The 20,914-nt window shown below is 44.8% G+C and overlaps 1 long non-coding RNA gene across 1 annotated transcript; it reads left to right on the forward strand.

The window, feature by feature from the left end:
- Window positions 1-16,296: 16,296 nt before the first annotated feature.
- Window positions 16,297-20,535, forward strand: LOC145504727 (uncharacterized). The gene is made up of 3 exons (XR_014052456.1): window positions 16,297-16,918; window positions 17,527-17,625; window positions 19,743-20,535. It is a non-coding gene; the product is annotated as an uncharacterized LOC145504727 (long non-coding RNA).
- Window positions 20,536-20,914: the final 379 nt, after the last annotated feature.

Consider the following 20,914-nt stretch of genomic DNA (forward strand, 5'->3'; position numbering starts at 1 on the left):
ATATATGGAATATGGTCATATGTCAGGACCGTCTTGGGTTTCCCTGGTGGCTCAGTGGTAAAGAATCCACCCTCCAGGGAAGGGAACGCCAGCCAAAAGCAGATGCCTACAACTAGCGGGCTTGTGCCCCTAGCCTTGCAGTGGGTTGTCTCTCAGATCTTTACCTACTCCCCAGGTTTTCTGTAGGATAGGAGTAGAGGCAAATCAGAGCTGTGCGTGAGCCTGCCTTTTATCCCCCCAATAAAAAAAAAAGGAGCCAAAGGAGCCCCACATGCTCTGGGAGCACCATCAGCTCCCTTGGCTCTCCTCTCCTGCCCGCTTTGCACAACATTTCAATACAGAGTCTAGAGTAGCAGCTACTATCAACAGCACTTTTTCAGGCGACAACTGCAAAGAGCACTGTACAGGTGTCCCCAAACTTGCTGGGGGATTCGTGGTGTTATGAAGAGGGCAAATGTGATAAACTGAGGAGGTGAGCAATGCATCTGATATCGGAGGACTGGATCGTGGGGGAAGATGACAGCGGACATCCCCAAGGTCACTATTTGTTTACCTCGCTTCAAAATTTTCTGTGGGAGCTGCATAGACTAAGCCTGCTTTATCTTCCCAAACATGAAATGCTAGGTAAGACACATGTCAAATGAAAATAGCCTTTTTAGTCAATATTTTGAAAAATTTGACAGCAAGTTAAATCTCAAGAGCCTATTTCCTGTGTTTTGTTTACTTTGTTTGAGGGTGAGGGACAATTTACCAATGATTATTTTGTAGCAAACATCAGTCTTGATTATAAGGAAGCGTAGCATAGCCAGCACTCGGCTTCCTTTCCAGTCACAAAGGAGCAATGTCTTACACACCCACGTCTTCCGCTTCAAACATGGATCAGTATCCAAACTTCCACTGAAAGTCGGAGGGCAACTCTTTGTTCTCAGTTTTGCACTGGCCCTGTCCTTCTCTCTGCTTACTCACTTTCTTGATTGACGTCTTTATCTCTGTTTGTTCTGGCTTGGCAAGGAGTCTTCAGATTAATACAAACTGGAGGGGATGTTGGGAGGCTCTACCATCCAGGAAAGATGACAAAGGTCTAAGCCAGGGCAACGAGAATGGGAATGGATATATGGGCTGGAAGAGGGGATGTCAGGGTGACAGCCGAGTTGCTGACTTGGAGGACTGGGTAGATGGTGAAACCTGTAACCAGTGCAGGAGGAGAAATGACCCTCTTTTGAAACTGTTGCGTTGAAAGTACCTGGTTGAAGGACATCCAGGCGGAGATGTCATAGACAACTGCTTTGCAAGTCTGGGATTCAGGAGTGACAATGACAGATAGGGTCAAAAATGTGATTCCACCAGCACTTATATTCATGTTTGATAGAGTTCCAACCCATTGCCCCCTACTCCCTACAAAGTTTCCCGTGTCATATCAGTAACCAAGGAAATTAATTTTGATTTCAGTTTCTTAAATCTCACCTTTCATCTTTTCTGCCAGAGATGGCAATGACAAAACAACCTATTGCTGGTCATAAAAAGAACTGAGGATATGGAACTGGAGGAACTCAAGTACATGGAAGAGCCAAACTGGTGCCCAGTCCAAACTTCCAGGTACCATAGCCCTTCAGGGTAGCTCTGTCCTTCTAGCTGACCCTCTCTGGCAGAACTGGGTGTCTTGAAGGTTTTGGAAGAAGTAGACCGATAGCAATTTTATCAAGTTACTACATGACCATACATTTTCTACACAGACAATAGATTCTCATAGTGCGTCCGGCCCAGAGCGCCTTGGTGATATAATGAGTGAACACCAGAGTCATTGGAGAGACGGTCAAAATCATCCTGGCAGTCAGGAAGGGCTGGGAAGGGCTAGAGAGCATGCAAGAGCGTGTCGTGTTGGTAATGTGGTTGCCTGGAGTGGCTCTGTGACCCAGTGGCTCCAACGTATCGGGAAGCTGGAAAGCTGGAAACCCCAGCGTGGCTGTCTTTCCTGAGCCAGAGCACGCGGCAGCTGAGAAACCACACTTCTCTTGTTTTTTCAGCCAAACCACGCTCTGGTCCATGCTGTCACTCACTCCCACCTCCCTATTAGATGCCCGGAGTCCCTCTACCACCTGCCACTCGGCAAGACCAGTCCAGCTGCCCTGATGTGGGAGAGGGATGGGGAAGGCTGAGCTCTCCCAGCCCGGGAGGAGGTCACAGAGCAGATGAGCGCCCCAGAGACGAGCAGAATTAACTGCTGGGAAGGGAAAGAGAGCTGCCTTTTCCAGAGAGCTGAAGGGTTTAGGAAGGGTCATCACTGATCACTGTCGTTGTGGTTAGTATTTTTCAGACACTTTTTAAAAGCTATGGAGACTTTATGTATGAAACAGAGATGCAAATGCCCATCTGATGGAGTTGGTTTGAAGGCTAAATGAGAAAATGTGAGGAAGTCACACTACATAGTACCTGGTATTTAATAAATGCTTAATATGTGGTAGTAGTTATCATCATTTGAGGTATAGGGAAGTGGTTGAGCTCACACCCAGTCCAGTGTTAGAATCCCAGCTTTACCACTTAACAGCCATGAACATGTCATCCAGCTCTTTGCAACCCTATGGACCGTAGCCCACCAGGCTCCTCTGTCCATGGGATTCTCCAGAATCCTGGAGTGGGTTGCCACTTCCTCCTCCAAAGGGTCTTCCTGACCCAGGGATTGAACCCGTGTCTCTTACGTCTCCTGCATCAGTAGGCGGGTTCTTTACCACTAGCACCACCTTAGGAAGCCCAGGAGACATAGGGCACCTGATTTAACTTTCTAAAGACACAGTTTGACTCTCTCTAAAACTGGGTTAACGATGTCTACCCCAGGAGTTATTGTGAGTCTTACGATCAGATAAATTAAGTAAAAGGCTTTGTTTTGTGGTAGCATTAGTATTATTTTTGGAAAAACCTGAACATAGGGCTCTTTGCATGCCTCATACTTTCAGAGACAATATCCGTTGATAGAGTCAAAAGCAGGTTCTGACTGGACAATACCCAGGTCTCTAACTCACAGTAAATCTAAGATATGCGTTAAACTACAGTGGGTTTGGCAAATCTTTTCTATAAAGGGCTGGAGACTAAATAATTTTAGGCTTCGTGGGCCATACAGTCTGTGTCCAAACTCCTCAACTCTACAACTTTAGGGCCAACAGCTGCCATAAACAGTATGTTAAGCAAATGAGAATGGCTGTGACTGTGGCCCCATAAAATTTGATTTACAAAAACAAGCAGTGGGCCCAATTTAGCCTGGGTCAAGTTGCTGGCTCCTGACTTACACATATGTGTAGAGCTCACCTCACAAGCAGGTGCTTGTTGATGTGGCAAAATTAAAGGGAAAGTCAGTAAGGACTTTACCCCTTCCATCCGCCATCAGGTGTTACATACTAGACATTCTACTATTAGAAAGTCATTCCTTTGAATTGAGCATTAGTCCATGGAGAAAGGAGAAAGGCTTGACAAAATGCAATTTCAAAGACTCATAGATAAAGATCAAGCTCTAACTCGAACTGGAATATTATATACTTTTTGAACTGATTTACCTTGGCTTTGCTGGGAGGCACCAAGCATTTGGAGGGAGGAGAAGTAAAAATGGGAAGAGGGAAGGGAAAAGTCAACAGGTTTGATTAGGACTTTTTCTCAAGTCTTTCAGATCAAGACAGATGCCTTCTGCGTTCCAGAGCCACTTCCAAGCCAAGACTTCTTCATCACAAAGAGCAAACCAAAAGAGCAGGTCCTTCCCTGCTTTCAACAATTCCTAAAGTTGGAATCCTGAGTTTTTCATCTCTTAGAATGATAACTGAATTGCTTTGCCATACACCTGAGACGGATACAGCATTGTATATCAACTATACTTCAATTTAAAAGAAAAGAAAAACTAATGAAATAACCAAGCAAGGGGGCAGTTGCCTCCCTGGGCTCCAGGTTTGGTGCACAGAAGGCCTTCTCATCTCTTCCCAATTCCACCTCACTCTCCGCCCCCCAGGGAGAGCCCACTTCTTTGCCGAAATTCGGAGAAAGAACCAGAATTCAGGGTAGGCCTGGGGGGAGGGAGGAAATCTATTTTGATGTAAGGTTAAAGTGATGTTAGGGGCAAAATATGGAACTCATTTGTGGATCCAGTGAGGGCTGCTGGTGTCGATTAAGCCTTGCGGTGTGGGGAAGAGCGGCGTGGTGACCGCCTCTATCTGGGTGATTGGGCAGCAAAGCTATGTACTTGTGGGGATCACTGGGTCCAAGAAGCTTTAATCTGTTTCACCCCCCCAAGGGCAGCTGCAGACAAAATCCTGTAGATCCAGAATGAGAAGGCCATTCCCAAGTTGCCACTGGATTGTTCTACCCCTTGTTCCTCAGATGGCCTCACTCCCATCCTACCACAGAACTGTCCTCACCTTCTTTCCCTATGCCACGTGCTCTCTGGACATCCACATCTGTAGTCTCCTTTCACACTCACCTTCCCAGAACCGCCTGGCCCTTTAGGGAGGCTTCATCTGAGCCCCTCCAGAACTTATCCATCCCTCTTTTCCAGGGGCCTTAAGCAGCTAGAGGGCACATATGCCTCCATGAATCTACCCCTCCTCCACCACGACCCCATCACCCCCATAATATTACCCAACAGCAAAGCATCTATAGGTGCTCAATGAATGTTTGTAGAATTAACTTACAATTGACAACTATTGTGCTTACATCACATGAATGATCACCTTGCTGCACTAGGCTCACAGGAAGGGCAGAGAGGAGCATGGAGAAAGGATAGGAAGAAGACTGGACTAACTGCTAGCCCCTCCCCCTCTCCCCAGCCCTGTGAAAGTGAAAGTGAAGTCGCTCAATCAAGTCTGACTTTTTGTGACCCCCATGGACTGTAGCCTACCAGGCTCCTCCCTTCATGGAATTTTCCAGGCAAGAGTACTGGAGTGGGTTGCCATTTCCTTCACCAGGGGATCTTCCCAACCCAGGGATTGAGCCCGGGTCTCCCGCATTGTAGGCAGTTGCTTTACTGTCTGAGAGAGTGGTGAATTCTAAGAAGGAAGAGGGATTAAACATCCTTCTAGCTTCCTGGGAGCTCTGAATCCCCCTGTATGGATTCGCCACTGTCCCCAGGTTTTGTAGCTTAGAAAACCCGTCTGACATTTCGGGTTGGTTGATATAGAAGTAGAGATGATTCAGCAAATCTAGTTCAGTTGTTTTTGTTTAACTTTTTAATCCATAGTGCAAATGTGTGCTAAGAATGTATTAAACTTTGTGTACCCAAGTAAAGTGATGAAAAAACATTCTAGGAGTCTGTCATTACATTGAAGAAATTCTTCCAGATTGTGCCTCCCACCAACCCTGCCCTCCCTCCCCCTCACCCACACAGGGCATTGACTCCTCTACATGTTACAGTGGCACGTGTGTGGGCACCAAGAAGTTCCCACAGTGCGTCATGTCTCCAAGGGAACAGGGAGGGCCCCAAGGGATGGTGAGAGACACAGTGCGGGCACCAGGGTGGCACGGTCAGGCTGTGCTTCCCTTGGCCCCTGGTGGCAGGTGGAGTGGTACAGACGTCTGAGACCTTGGGTTCAAGTGAACTCAAGAGGATATGAGATGAGACACTAAGTTGTCCATGGTACGGAAACTCCCTGCCAGAAGTGTGGTGACTCACCAAAATGTGTTAATACTTTCTGCTCATGCTCCATTGCAGAAGTGGATTTTATTTTTATTCAACAATTTCTTTCTTCATTCATTCATTAACCAGTTCATGTATTTCCTAAATGCCAAGCCCTGTGATAAACAGGAATAACCCTGGCTTCCTGAAGCAATGGAAGCACCTTCTTTACCTTATAAGGAAGCACCTTTATAAGCACCTAATGCAACCCCAGCCTCTTCCCCTTCTCTCCACCCCTCCTGACACTACACACCATCTGCCTGGACCAGTCACCGCAAATCTCACACTGCAGGGCCCTGAGACAGTGGGGTGGCTCTAGAAGAGAATATGTCTCTTCCAAGGGGGAAGTCTGGCCTGTACCTTAAACGCTGCTTTGTGCTATTTCTTATTCCCTCCACCAGAGTCATCACTCCAGGGACATTCAGACCCAGAACAGGGCTGAGAGTTTGCTGGAGTCCAGAGTGGGATCCTCCACTCTTAAAGTCCAGGAGCAAAGGAAGCTGCAGAAGCTTGGACATGCCTCAGTGTCTTCAAATTTGGAGGTTGTCAGTTGAGAAGGGTCCCAAGTCATTTCTTATGGGCTAAGGGAAGACAAGAAACTAGTTATGCTTTGTATTTGTGTTTCATCCGTTCATTAAGTCATTTGATTATGGCTCACCAGGGCTTTCTTGGTGGCTCAGAGGGTAAAGTATCTGCCTGCAAGGCAGGAGACCTGGGTTCGATCCCTGGGTCAGGAAGATCCCCTGGAGAAGGAAACACCAACCCACTCCAGTATTCTTGCCTGGGAAATCCCATGGACAGAGGAGTCTGAAGGGCTACAGTCCATGGCGTTGCAAAGAGTCGGATACGACTGAGCAAGTAACACTTTCACTTTCACTGTGACCGTGACAGCATATAATTATTTTCATTTTACAGATGTGGAAACTGAGGCCAGGAGATTAAATGGCTTGCTGAAGGTCACACAGGCAGTAAGAGGTAATTCCAGGGCTAGACCCACGTGTTCAGGTGAATATAACCTTGGTCTTGTCCTGTGACTCAGCCTACCCAGGCGGTCGTCCTTCAACCACTGACCTATGAGCCCAGCATTGGCAGCTTCCCACCCTCACTCACTCACCATATGGGACGCAATGGGCCTTAGGACCCAGGGATCTCCCTCAAGGTGCTTTAGCTGAGTATTGTCAGTGGGCAACATGCCAGTGCCCTCCCCTGCCCTCCATCCAGCCCCCTCCTCCCGCACCTAGCACAGTGCCAGCTCACTCCTGGTGAGTTCAGTGTTTTTCCGTTTCAGTGAGCTCCGCCTTTACTCTGATTTGGGTGCAAGCAGCTGCAGGTGCCGCAAGTCATCATGTGCTCTCTCCCCGTCTCTCCCTGCAATGGCATCCATGCTTACTTGCTGCTCTGGACTTTTGATTCTGTCAGGATGCCAATCGGCTGGGCCGCCAGGCACCACAGCTGACAGTCAAATCTGTGATGCTGAATCCTTCTTCTGGAAAAAAGGGCTAAAGAGGTTAATACACTCAAGTCAGGATAAACACACCAGCTGTTAGAGTTTCTAATATTTAATATCATTATCAAATAAATAACTCGGGAAGAAATCACACACACACACACACACACACACACACAAACACACACACACACAGCACAAAAGCCCTCCGCGGCCCTCCGCTGCATCTACAGTGGTTAAAGAGAATATTAATAAATGATCTTAAAAGCCTCCACAATTGAGTAATGGCCAGGATACAATTAAGACAATATTTGCATGTTGCCTGCTCTGCTTCTGCCCACACACCCCTCCCCCATTAACAAGTCAGCCCTGGAGAGAGGAATTTGGGGGAGCAGAAGGAGACAGGAAAATGTATCAACAGTTTCAGGCTTCCCTTTTGGTCTGAGAGGATCTCAGCTCCGATAACCTTTGCCTTTTGCTTTTGTTTTCAGTGGGAAGATTTCAGATGGCTCTCAGCTATTAACATGGATCTCCACGTTACCTACCTACAGAACACAAGGAAAAAAGATGGGGGGAAGGAAAAAAGTGGATTTGGACAAACACCGTATGAATAACGAGTTTTGGGGATAACGGATTATTGAACTGGCTGACCAGTGAACGGTGCTTTGCTGTTGATGACTTTTCAGTCCACTTGGTGCACAGATACCAGTCAGAGTGACGAGCATCTATTTTTCTCTTGTGGTCCTAGCTTCCTGATTCCCCGGACACTCACCTGAAGGTTGAGCGGGACAGAATTTGAACAGCCTGTTAACTGTGTCAGGAAACTGCAAGTCCATCTATTTTTTTTTTTTTTGTTCCCAAGCTTACTGGCTGCTTTTCACCTGGGCTCAAGGAACAGAAAATGATGATCATCGCATTTGGGGGAAAAAAATGAACATGGGCTAATTTTTTTTTAAGGCTCCAACAAAATGTTTTCCAGGTCACAAAACACTGAGCAAAATGAGCTCCATATCTGGTTTATGTTGGATATTATAAGCGAAGCTGGTCTCAGCGACTCTGTTAAGGTTCCATGAGCATTTTTTGAGATAAAGCCTTCATTTCAAGGGGCCAGGCTTGAGCCATTTCCCTTCTCATCAAGCAAAAACCTGGCATCCTGTTTGTCTGTCCAGATGTATTTTTGTTTGGGTTTTTACACTGTTTGATTGAGATCAAGTCATGAATTTCTGCTCTCAGAATGGGCAGAGGAATGACAATTTATGAAGTCTGAGGATGTAGGTTGTTTAGCTCAAAAGCACAGCCAGATGAATTTGGGGGAGAGGCAAGTCTGCACTGTACGGCTACCATGGCCAGTAGCTGGAGCAGTTTCTCTTTTACCAACTTTTGGAAACCCAAACGGGAAAACAGTTTTAAAACTTTCCGCTACTTGAGGCTGTATGGGTGACACCGATGGGATGGAAAGAATCCCAGTAATTTCAGGGGGACCTCTAATAAGGCTTGCATAGTGATTTTCTGTTGTCTGGTATCTGGGCTGCCGAAGTGTTTGGATGGTCCACACATGTTCTGGTTGATGCTGGGATTGGAGGCCATGAAAATGACTCCTGTCCACATACCTCTGCCTTTGGGTCCTTGATGAACTTCCAATGGCTCAGCGCCTCCTTTGCTCACTCAGGCATCCTCTCTATGTCTGGCCAGGTGCCTGGGTTCTTCAAATGAATTTTTCAAGCGTGTAGGAAAAAAAAACATGAAGCCTGATAGCAGGGATGAAGGCAAGAATGGTGGGCCTCCCTACATGGGAGACCAAGTGAGAGGTAGGGGTGTCTCAGGGTGGTCAGTACTGGGGTGGGGATGCTGACTCCCAGCTTCTGGCCATTGAGCACCCTCTCCTCTCATCACAGGGCTTATTGGAACATGGTCTGAAATTTAGATATTTGATTTTTTTTTTTTTTCTATTTCTGTTCAGATGTATCTGGATTGGAGAGGAGACCAAAATTATCACTAGAATCATAAGTACAAAGGTGAGGAAGGGAGTGAATAGGAAAATGGTAGCAAGGAGAAAAAAAAGAGAAGGTGGGGGAGAGAAAAGGGAGAAAGGAGAAACAGAACAGAGAAAGGAAGTGGGAGGGGAAGAGGACGGGATGGGTGGGAAGAGGGAGAAGGAGAAAAACCAAGTTTGATTCCTTTCTTTTTTTTTTTTTGGTATAGACACATGCGTTCTCTCTCTTATCTTTAAAAACTTTTTATTTTGTATTGGAGTATAGTTGATTAACAATGTTGTGGTAGTTTTAGGTGGACAGCAAAGGGACCCAGCCATATGTATACAAGTGTCTGTTCTCCCTCAAATTCCTCTCCCATCCAGGCTGCCACATAACATTGAGCAGAGTTCCCTGTGCTATACGGCAGATCCTTGTTGGCTATCCACTTTAAATATAGCCCTGTGACCGTGTTCATCCCCAACTCCCTAACAATCCCTTCCCCCAACACCACCCCTGGCAACTGTAACTATGTTTTCTAAGTCTGTGACTCTCTTTCTATTTTATTAAGTTCATTTGTTTCATTTCTATTTAGATTCTGCATATAAGGGATATCATACGATATCTGTCTTTCTCTGTCTGACTGACTTCACTCTTTATGACAATTTCTAGGTGAATCCATATTCCTGCAAGTGGCATTATTTCATTTTTTTAAAAATGCCAAACCCAGTTCTTAAGCCCAGAGTCGTGCCATCTCAGCTGAGATCCTGTGCCTTGGCACAAGTGATGTGCTCTGCCCGAGGTCCTCTCACCCTTTGGGGCACCACCACCTCCTACTCACATTCTGAGGTTCAGATCCAACCTGTGTGCTTCCTGGCAGAGAGTTGAGTGCACTGTCTCCCCTCAGCTTCACTTCTTTTGTGCATGAGGTTGTCTGCCTTTCTGTGTTGCAGAGCAAGAAAATCTGAGGTTACTTCATAGCTTCCCCAGCATCCTGGCCCATCCTGGGTTCCCATCAATGTTTGCTGAGTGAAGGAATGAATGAATAAAAGAGAATGAAAGAAATGAGAAATAGCTAGTTAGTGCTTTACCAAATACTGGTGTAAACCTAAGAACTCTCTTCAGATAAATTTAATTTTAATTAGATTTGCTAATAACAATAAAAATAAAAATGAAGGATAAGTCAAATAGCAGTATTGATGGTCACTCTCAAGAGAGTTCTATTTTAACAATAGCTGCTTATAATGGCTTTTCAAAATAGGCCCTATCTGTCATTAATATTAAAATACAAAATGAATCATATTCTGTTGATAAGCTTATGTAGAAGCTGAGTGAGGTCCTATTTAAAACAAATAGGGATACAAGTAGTTTAAGATAACTCAGTTTAACTGACAAGAGAACTAGATGAATGTGAAGTTTGAGACTTAAAGACAATTTTTTTTTTCTAACCCGTGACCAAGCTGCCCTCGGAGTTCATTGCACCTGGAATTGGGTCAGCTCAAGAAACAGGAACTAAATAATAAGGGTGCTACCATATCTGTCAAACTTTCACTTCCTTCCACTCTTGTCTCATGATTTTATCCCTAGAAAAGCCTTGTAAGATAAGAAAGGAACTGACTTCCCTGCCCTTGATGGAGGTATAGGAGACCTGGGAGCTGATAAAACTTACCCAAGGCAGCTGGGTAGTGTGGCTGAGGATCTAACACATTCCCCTAATTGGGCTACCACCAGGAAAAGGGCAACATGGATCCAAGGTCCATTCTGAGAAGGAATCGCTCTATTAGCAGGGCCTGGTGCTTGACTTCCACTTTCCAGGACATGGAAACCTGTGTAAAGGCGAATTGTTGTTGTTTAGTCACTAAGTTGTGTCCAACTGCTTTGTGACCCTATGGACTGTAGCCTGCCAGGCTCCTCTGTCCATGGCATTTTTCAGGCAAGAATACTAGAGTGGGCTGCCATTTTCTTCTCCAAGAGATCTTCCCAACCCAGGGATTGAACTCATATCTCCTGCATCAGCAAGCAGATTCTTTACCACTGAGCCACCAGGGAAGCCCATAGAGGAGAATGCTAAGCTGCTTTTTTGGTCATCTTCAGGGTAATAAAGAAGAGACAGGATTTAGCAGAAGGACTGCAATTAGATACCTAGAAGAACTTCTGGTTTCTAGGATGATTTTTAAAGCTGGAATAACTTTAGTGAGTGTGTTAGTGAGTTGAGCTCTGCTGCAGTGATTTCCTCATAGAATTACACATGTCTTAGGCTCCATAGTGCTAATTCTCACTGAATTCCAACTCCAGGCAGGTGAAGGGCGAGCGGGCACTGTAGCCTTCACTCTGAATTCCCAGCCTCCCTCCAGTTTAAGCCCCATGCTTTATTTATATGGATTTTTTTTCATGTAGACATTTTACTCTCCTTGCTGCAGAAGGTGCTTTCCCCAAACTGCCTCAAATATTCCTTGTCTGTATATTTTATTCATATGGATCCGTTATTGGCCCTAACTTTCTGAAAGAGCTGAAATTTGCCCTTGAGGCATCAGATGGACTAGTCAGATTGTCAAATGCGTCTCCTAATTGAAGTGAACACTGGCACAATATTTGTCGACTGGAAATAAACAGCCCCAGTGAACTAGCAGGTTTACAGCCTTCATGTGTTTGTATCGGTCTTGCTGAGAGTTGAAAGAGACATACAGAGAGAGAATCTATTTCTCTTGGAAATGAAAACTTTGGGGAGGAGGGGAATTGTTCTTAGACTTCGAATCTCCTAGAGCCAAGAACGGCTGACCTGGGGCAATCGCGGAGCAGTCAGCCAGGTTGATTTCCAGGGCTCCTCCCTGCCCATCTTCTCCCTCCCATTTTGAGTGCCTCCTCCTTCAACATTCAAGGGTCCAGGATCAGCCTCCATCAAACCCCCTTATTGGCAAGTCCCTACTGTCAGCGTTTGAGGAACAAAAAGCAAAAATGTGATCAAATCAGAAAGGGGCTAATGACCATCACTGTCTCATCCCAATGTCTCACGAGCCCCAGAAAACTCGAAAGTTCTGGTTCTACACAACTGTAGAAGCTGGCCTCAGCCTCCAGTCTTCCCTGATTATGTCCTTCAGACAGCTTTGCAGTGAACATTCTTGGGGGACAGGACTCCAACTTGGAGAGGCAGTGCAAGGCTTGCAAAGTGCAACTTTAGTGCTGAAGCATTGGTTCCAACTAAGGTCACATAGCAGAGCAAGCAAGTGAAGGCTCCCAGGTCAAACCCGAAGCTGGAAACCCTGCCTCTCCGATCAGGTGCTGGAAGCTCACAGGTGGGGTGAGTGGGTCCCCTCCACACTTGGCAAAGTTAGGCTTGCTCCTTCCCACTGCTGTCTTGCTTTCCTCAAAAGGCCAATCAGAAGTAGGCCATTTCCTTCCATGAAGGGCCCTAAGAGGTGGCTCCCTCTCACTCCCTGATCGCCCTTGCCTTTCTCTGGTCCATTTCAGCAAGTTCCTGGGCCTTGAAACCTTTCCTAGCACCAGTATTTAGGGATACTATAATGAGTCTTATAAAGTGAAATTGTGGTTTTTATTCTTTGTTGTAAGTTCTTTGTTCTTTAGGGTTAATTTAAACCAAGTGGTGATGGGGGTGAGGGCACAGTATAGATTCTGAATGTTAAGCTTGACCTCTCCTTGTGGATCCATGGCTTTGTTCCCTTAAAGGAATTCCAAGCTGAAATGGTTGGATTTGGGAAACTATTTCGGAGAAGAGAATTGCTTTTAAATGTAACTCAAAATGTTAACAGATAGCCAGCCAGCCAGCAACCTAGCATACTTATGTGTTAGATCAGCTCTGTAGCTAATGGAACCCATCTTCCCAACATGTCTTTCTGAGATGAAATTAGATTTGTAGAAGCCCAACACTTGACCAAGGATTGTTTAACATCTAATTCCTTTTTTCCTCTCTGAGTCTTAAAAACATGCAATTTGTGAGAACTTGATTCCATAAAAAGGCGAAACAAAGAAGTGCTGATCACAAGAGTCAGGGATAAGAAATCAGTGGCTCCTCTTCTACTGGGTGCAATTAATCAGTAACTGTTTACCTGCTAGTAATTGAAAACACAGACTGAGCTGCCGTCACATGGCTTACAAAGACTTCCTCATGTGACATTCCTTGTGGGTTGGAGATGATAAGGAAACAGAATTTTCCAACATCTACTCTTACAGAAAGGCTGAAAATGTGTCAAATTACCTTGTGAAATAAGTTCCCTTGTAGAAAAACTTTACAGTCTCTCTCCTGTTCTTCTCAAGGACCTCCTAATGGGCAGATCTAAAGCCATTTTCTAATTTTTCGTTCTCCCTGACATCTCCTCTACAGCACTTGATATGATTGCCCATTCTCTTGTACCTAATAAGGATCTTCATCGTAATGAACCTGTACTGATTATATATCATGACCTGGACACAGTGATAAGCATCTCAAACATACCTTGTCCTGCCTCTGTCTCTCCCGGGTGCTCCTGTTTGGGCCTCTCTTCCTCCCCTTCTCACTGTTAACTGATTCATTCACTCAGGTTCTGCACTTGGACTTCTGTTCTTCTCTCCTGCAAAGACATCATCTCCTCCCATGGGTTTCTCTGCCACCTCCAAGGGGAGGACTTCCACATCTGTTATCTTTGGCTTCCCGGGTAGTTCAGTTCAGTTCAGTTGCTCAGTCATGTCCGACTCTCTGTGACCCCATGGACCGCAGCACGCCAGGCTTCCCCGTCCATCACCAACTCCTGGAACTTGCTCAAACTCATGTCCATCAAGTCGGTGATGCCATCCAACCATCCTCTGTCGTCCCCTTCTCCTCCTGCCTTCAATCTTTCCCAGCATCAGCGTCTTTTCCCAGGTAGCTCAAACGGTAAAGAATCTGCCTGCAATGGGGGAGACCTGGGTTCGATCCCTGGGTCAGGAAGATCCCCTGAAGAAGGGAATGGCTGCCTACTCCAGTATTCTTGCCTGGAGAATTTCATGGACAGAGGAGCCTGGTGGGCTACAGTCCATGGGATCACAAAGAGTCAAACACGACTGAGTGGGTAACACACACCACTCATGTACCTTTCCCCAGCCCTGTATTTTCCACTGCTTGCTGGATATTTCTACCTGTATGTTCCACCAACACCTCAAAATGACTGAAAACAATTTCAGTCTATTTCTCTGCAACATGGCTTCCCCTCCTGATTTCCCCATTGCTATTGATGCTGCCAAAACTCTAGTCTTCATATCCGCCAGGGAAGTCCCTAGTCTTCGTATATCTTAAATGCTTTCTTCTCCTTCATCTCTTCTGGCTCCTCGAGAAACTAGTTCCATTGATTCTTGCTTTGTCAGAGCTCTTAATTTTCCTTTCCTTTAGCTCCCATTTCCATGATTCTAAGTCAGGCCTTGTCACCTGGTACCTCAGTTATTACAATGTCCTCTTAATTTATTTTTCTACCATCTTCAGTCTTGTATATCACTGCCTGATTAATCTTACAACATCACTTTCTTCAAATAACACCCCTGATCAAAACCCATCACTATTTCCCCATTGGCTGATTCTGGCATATCAGGCCTTCTCAAATCTGGCCCAAATCCACGGTTCCCAGAGCACATCCATTATTCCTGAGTGCAAACTGGTCTCTTCAGTATCTTTGAAACAGAAATTGCTTTTGTTCTGTTTTGTTCCCTCTGCTGCTATCTTTTTGAAATACTGTTTGTCTCCTCTGCCTGATGTAAATCTTATGGAGCAAACCTTGGTAGGTCAGTGGTTCAAGATCTCTTTAAGTATAATACTTGCATCCATTCGGCAATTACTTGCTGAGCATCTGCTCTGTGCCAGCCCATTTTCTAGGCACAGAGATCGAGAGTCGAATGATCAGTCAAGGCCCCTGGTCTCGTGGAGCTTACAATGGGGAGGTGGGGGAGGGACATAAAATAGAAAATAAAGAGATACTTTCTGATCGTAATAAATGCTACTTGATCTCAGCAACCCTCTTTGTGAAAGAGAAACAGTGAGTCTAAGAGAAGTTAAATGCCTTTCCAGAGATCACATAGTTGGCAAATGACAATGCCTGGATCATAGATCACGTCTTCTGTGTTCTTTGGCTTATCTATATTCCTTCTCATTTCTTTAGCCGAATGTGAAACCCCTCAATGTCAGGTCAAAACTCTCTCAAACTTGTCTTCGCACTTAGCACCCTCCTGGGCATGCTGCAAGTGCCCAAGGGTCACTTGTGGGGGAAAAGAACTGAGCAAAGCAGAAGGCGACAAGCCAGATGGCAGCGGGTTGAAGGAGTGTCCTTATTAGGTCTCAGACACAAAGCATATCTGAGTCAGCGCATCTCATTAGGATCACATGCATCTCTATATCACTTAGCCCACTGAAGAGTAGTCTAGGGGGTTAATAAAGATGCTGTCAGGGAGGACTGGCTTTGCTTTTCCACTAAATTTCCCCCACAAGTAGCAAATTCCATCATTTGGATGGTGAGCATGACCCAGGGGGTCCTCAGTGTCCTGCCGGCTTCCTAGTCCTGACGGTGACAAGTACGAACCAGAGGGAACTCAGCAGGACCAAGACGGGGAAGAGTCAAGGCCGCTTGTTCAAAATGATCTGTAAGTGGTTCCTTTCACTCCCCCCTACCCTTCTGTCCACTATTCTTCAGGAAGAAAATAAATAGGAGGAGAAGAAAGAAGGGAGGGAAGAAAGAGAACTTTTCCTAACTTACTATTTATAGACTCACAAGGCTGAAAAATAAATTATCTTCAAGGAAAAGGTTGGGGGGTGTTGAAATTGCATTTGCAATAGTCTTCTTTACATCTAAGTGAAAATTCTCGTACCTTCACACCAACATTTAATGGACTCGATATTGATGATTACTTAACTAACAAAACCTGTAGAGAGAAACCCCAACCCCCCCACACACATACACAACTCTGATCTCGCTTTAAATTATTTTCCATTTAGCGTAAATCCTATAGCCTGCCATAAAACTTTATTGAATAGCTCATTTGAGCAGAGAATACTTTTGAAAGAATATTAGTAAACTCTTTCAATGGAGTCAAAACACCAAAATGGAAAATTCAAGTTTTGAAGAGAGCCATTAAGTGTGATTAAACCTTTAAAAAGGAGAGAACAACGCCTGTAGAACTCTATTTAGCCATTTCATATCTTTAATTGTCCAAAGATTTACTTTAAAAGCACAGACATGAAAGGATGCTGAATGTTACAGTATTTCGAGGGGGAGAGTGAAGATAAGCCCTGCTCACCAGCAAATGGAGCTCGGCCCAGAAGCAGGGCCGACAAAAGCGGCGGGGACCTGCTTCCTTCTGCAGCATATAGAGAGGGGGAAATAAAAAGGCAGCAATTCTTGACTCAGCTTTGAGGAACACAATCGGCATGATTAGGGATCCAGAGTGGGAGCACATTTAAGCAGCGGTGACATCCACCAGTTAGCTGGTAATTAGGATGAAAACTGAGGGGAGAGAAGCTGAGAAGCGGGAGAGGGAGAAACGGGAGAAACTGGGCGCTTGGAAAGGCAGTTTTCAAAATTTAAGGAGATGAAGAGTCATTTTAGGAGCTCTTTTTAGCATCTCCTGTCCTAAACTCCAACCTCAGAGATTTTCATGCAGAAGATAGGGGATGAGACCCGGGAATCTGAATTTCTAAGAAGCCTCCAAGGTAACACCATGGCCGGGGTCCTTGGATGAGTTCAGAGGTTGTCCAGGGGTGAGCAGGGGGAGAGTTGGGGACAGAAATATGAATGAGAAACACCACCTGGAAGACAGACAGAAAAGCCTCCCCAAATGACAAGCATCCAGCATCTAACTTGCCTGGCTCCTTCCTCACTCTCAAATACACAAGACAACCAGGTAAGGAATCAACTGAGGAATTGAACCGATGGAGAATATTGGCAAGAGAGGATTCTTTTTTTTTTTTTTTCTGGAAAAGGGCAAGAATGAAAGAAAGTCAAACAATAACAGAAGGAGAAGGAGGAGGAAGAGAAGGGGAGATTGGTGGGAGGAATAACTGGCACTTAGGGAAGCAAAATTTTGTGTTGAATATTCTTTAAAATCTCCAGAAATGGACATGAACAAAGCAATGTGATGATATACTTTGATCTAAACTGAAAATACTTTTAAAAAGAGTCATGTCATATGACCAGGAATTGATAAAGTAGAATAGAAATCTGTAAAGTTGTGGACTGTTAGATTGCTAAGCGGTTCATGACAGTGTAAAACTCTGTGGTTTCCAGCTCTGCTCTGTGACCCTGAAGATGTGCCTCCAAGGTCAACCCCTCCACAAAGAAAGCAAGAGACACCAGGTTGGGAGGGGTCACCAGGCACTGCCCTGCCTCCACCAGAATATCTGTTTAAGGGAAGATTCAATTTAAACAGAGAAATGATGCTAAACTCTTTTAAAGTTCTGGTTCTAAGTGTTTTTAAATTCCTGATTCTGGCCATTTCCTTTCATTTGACAGGTGCAAAAACTGAGGCCTGAGAAGCAGTGTCTTTGTCCAAAGTCACTCCATGGTTTGTAGTATTTATACCCAAGCTTGGAATACCTGGTCCCTTGTCAGGTGAGCACTCCACCCCAGTACCTAAACACCTGCTTTCAATACTGGAGCTTGTCAAGCAAGTGTGTTTTACAAGACTTCGTTATTATATGTGGTTGGAACATTTTATGGGTCATGGTTGAATCAATGGCATATCACATGTGTGTGATAACAAGTTATGTAGGGTTCCCCGAGGGTTATTCTCCATGCTTTGGAAGCAGAAGAGACCCAGTGAAGTGAACAGGAGTGAGTGGGAATCCTTGGGTCAGAAGGACGTGAGTGCTACACCTGCTGATCACTTGAATGCACAAAGCATCTGATATCCATTGCTAACTCTAGACCCTTTCCTCTCATGGCAACCCAACGAGGCAGGATAAATGACCCTCATTTAGCCCTGGAGAAGATTGAGGCCCAGCAGGTTTAACCAAATTGCCAAATGTATTGACAATTCATATCCAGGTGACTTCAGAGCCCAAGCCTTTGGTACTTAATTACATTGTCCTCCCAACAGTGGGACGTTCCGGGCTCTTCATGCCATTCTTTCACGGGCCAGACTCACTTCCCTTTGAGTGGTAACAATTCCAATATACGTGCTGTCTTGAGAGATGACAGTACATATTTTAAAAAGAAGAAAATAATAATAAACAATTTTCAATTAAAAAAAAAAACAACTTGAATTCATACCTCCTAAAGAGTCACTTAAGAACTGTCCTGGGCTATTCCTGCAACTCTTGACTTACAAAGAATTCTAAACCAGTCTTTGGGATTAGCACATTCCTTCGCAGAGCTCTTCAAGGCTCCCTCTTTTCTTCTGCTCCCTTCAAGTCAGGAGGAGGACTCCGAGTGAAGAGGGCAGGAGACACCCCGCTGAGGATAAAGCTTTGGCTTCCTTTGCCAGCTGTAGAGGGCTGGATCTGGGGTGGGAGGGGCTTGGCAGGGGCAGCTGTGGCCATGCCTCTGCACACACCTCCTCCTTAACACCTCCTCTCTTCCTCTTTTCTGTTATAAAGATGGTTTCTTGTTGTTGTTTAGTTGCTAAGTTGTGTCCGATTCTTTTGTGACCCCGTGGACCGTAGCCCTCCAGGCTCCTCTGTCCATGGAATTCTCTAGGCAAGAATACTGGAGTGGGTGGCCATTTCCTTCTCCAGGGGATCTTTCCAACCCAGGGATAGAATCTGTGCCTCCTGCGTTGCAGGTGGATTCTTTACCATCTGAACCACCAGGGAAGCCCCGATAAAGATGATATGTAATAGGAAGTACAGAAAATGGAGAAAATAATACTCAGGATCCTGACAACCTATCATATATCTATTTTCATCTTGGTAAATTCTATTTCTGTCGTCTCTCTTCGTAAGTACAGATTCTCCATAGTTACAGGCATCACGATGCACGCTTTGTAGCTCACTTATCCCCACTCGCCTCAATGTTGCAGACTTTGTCCAGGAGGTGTGTGGTTAGCTTCTCTTGTTTCCTCCCTAGAGCTCCTCTCCCTTCCTTTCTTTTATTCGTCCCCCTGTTCTTTCTTTCTCACTGAGCCTCTCTATACTGTTCTCATGTGACTGATTTATTGCAATAATTGCTTTATTGCAGTGGTCTGGAATGCAATATTTCCATTTCATGCCTATACATACATGTATATTTACATATATTTGAGTTGAATATCAAAACAATTTCAAAAATTGAAATAATGTTCCAAGCAATAGATTCTAAGGATGATGTATATGCTTTAGAGCACCCCTAAATTTCAAGTGTGATGTCCTTTGTTCCCCAAACTTGCTGACGTCACTCCCAGAGATCTGGAAGATCCAAATCTGATCTAGAAGTGCATTTCTGGCCTATTTATATTTTAACATTTGGGAGGTCAAAATCAGGTGACAAGGAGTTGATACCTAAGAATTTCAGGATACTATCTACTCAAACTTTTTAATTAAATAGGTTAATGTTCAGTATGACTTGGCTATCATTTATGTCTTTCTATACAGGTGTGGATCTAAATGGGGCTTCCCAGGTGGCTCAGACAGTCAAGAGTCTGCCTGCAATGCAAAAGACCTGGGTTCTAAATCTCACTGTAGATTTCTGGGATCCCTGGGAATAAAGATGGTACTGAGTTCTGACTGGGGCTCACCTGCTTTCTTTTCCAGGAGTGCATGGATCCAGTTTTGAGTGGTCACCCATCTTGGGTCACTCTCATACCAGATGCTTCCTAGAAGTAACCCCAGGATATATGGGTAAAAGAAGAGATGTGGGTGACTCTAACAATGGATCTGAATCCAGGGCAAGCAAAAAAGTGATAGCAAGGCTCGGTGATCATGAGGGTAGGATGGGAAAGGGGGCAGGTCATGCATTTCCACAGCATTAGAAGCTAAAGTGTTTCGCTGCTTATCAATAATCAGAAAGGATAATGATACTAACAATTCAGATGGTTCCAAGCAATACCTTCTGGGAAGGGTGAAGGGACTTTTTATCTTGTTCTCTGAAGCCTGGATTTAGTTCAGTGGTGGTATAATATAACTCATGTAAAGATTGTTTCATGTTAAGAAAGATGTATAGAATCACAATTATAGCAACTGATACTTACACAGTCCTTTAAATATACAAAGCACCATTATATCACTTATCCTCACAAAAGCAAAGAAAACATTCCAGATAGAATGTGAGGGAGCTGACATTTGACGATGAAGAGTTTAGCTGAAGTTTATATGATGAAGCTTTCACCAGAGCAATTAATATAAACACTTTGCAATGATAAGTATTTAAAGAGGAGCCAAATATGCCCATGGGAAACCTAAGAAGTGCAGGCATTGCTGAAGAGGGCAGTGTGAATGAGGATGAACATTCAAAAGATAGAAGGGGAAGATATCTGGGAGGGGCGGCTTTCTTGATGAGAAAACATCGCCAGCTCCAAGTACTCTAATAAAGGTAAATTGCAATTTACTTCTTTGTGGTTCAATTTCCTTGGCAATTATTATATTAGAGTGACACTTCTATTGAATTATATGTTTCAATTACTATTAAAAAATCGAAGTCCTTAAGTTCCAGGAAATTATGAATGCGGCTTCTGGAGAGCTCTACCTCTGACACTCCAAGGATAGTATCGTTTATCTCCTTAGCTCTCAGAGGCCCATTATGCAGCGCGGGCCAGGAAGGAGGCCGTCCACACAATAGTGTCCAACGTTTTCAAAGCACTTCTGGTGGATTCGACCATCTCCGTGCTGTGTTTTGCTAACCCCAGGTGACCGGCCGCCTTTCTTTGCGCGGGACACAATGGCAAACAGCAACATTAACTCTCGCAATGTCGCAAGAATCCGACTGC

This window comes from Giraffa tippelskirchi, chromosome 5 (genome assembly GCF_054371585.1).
Source record: "Giraffa tippelskirchi isolate mGirTip1 chromosome 5, T2T-mGirTip1v1.2.pri, whole genome shotgun sequence".
Lineage (NCBI taxonomy): Eukaryota > Metazoa > Chordata > Mammalia > Artiodactyla > Giraffidae > Giraffa > Giraffa tippelskirchi.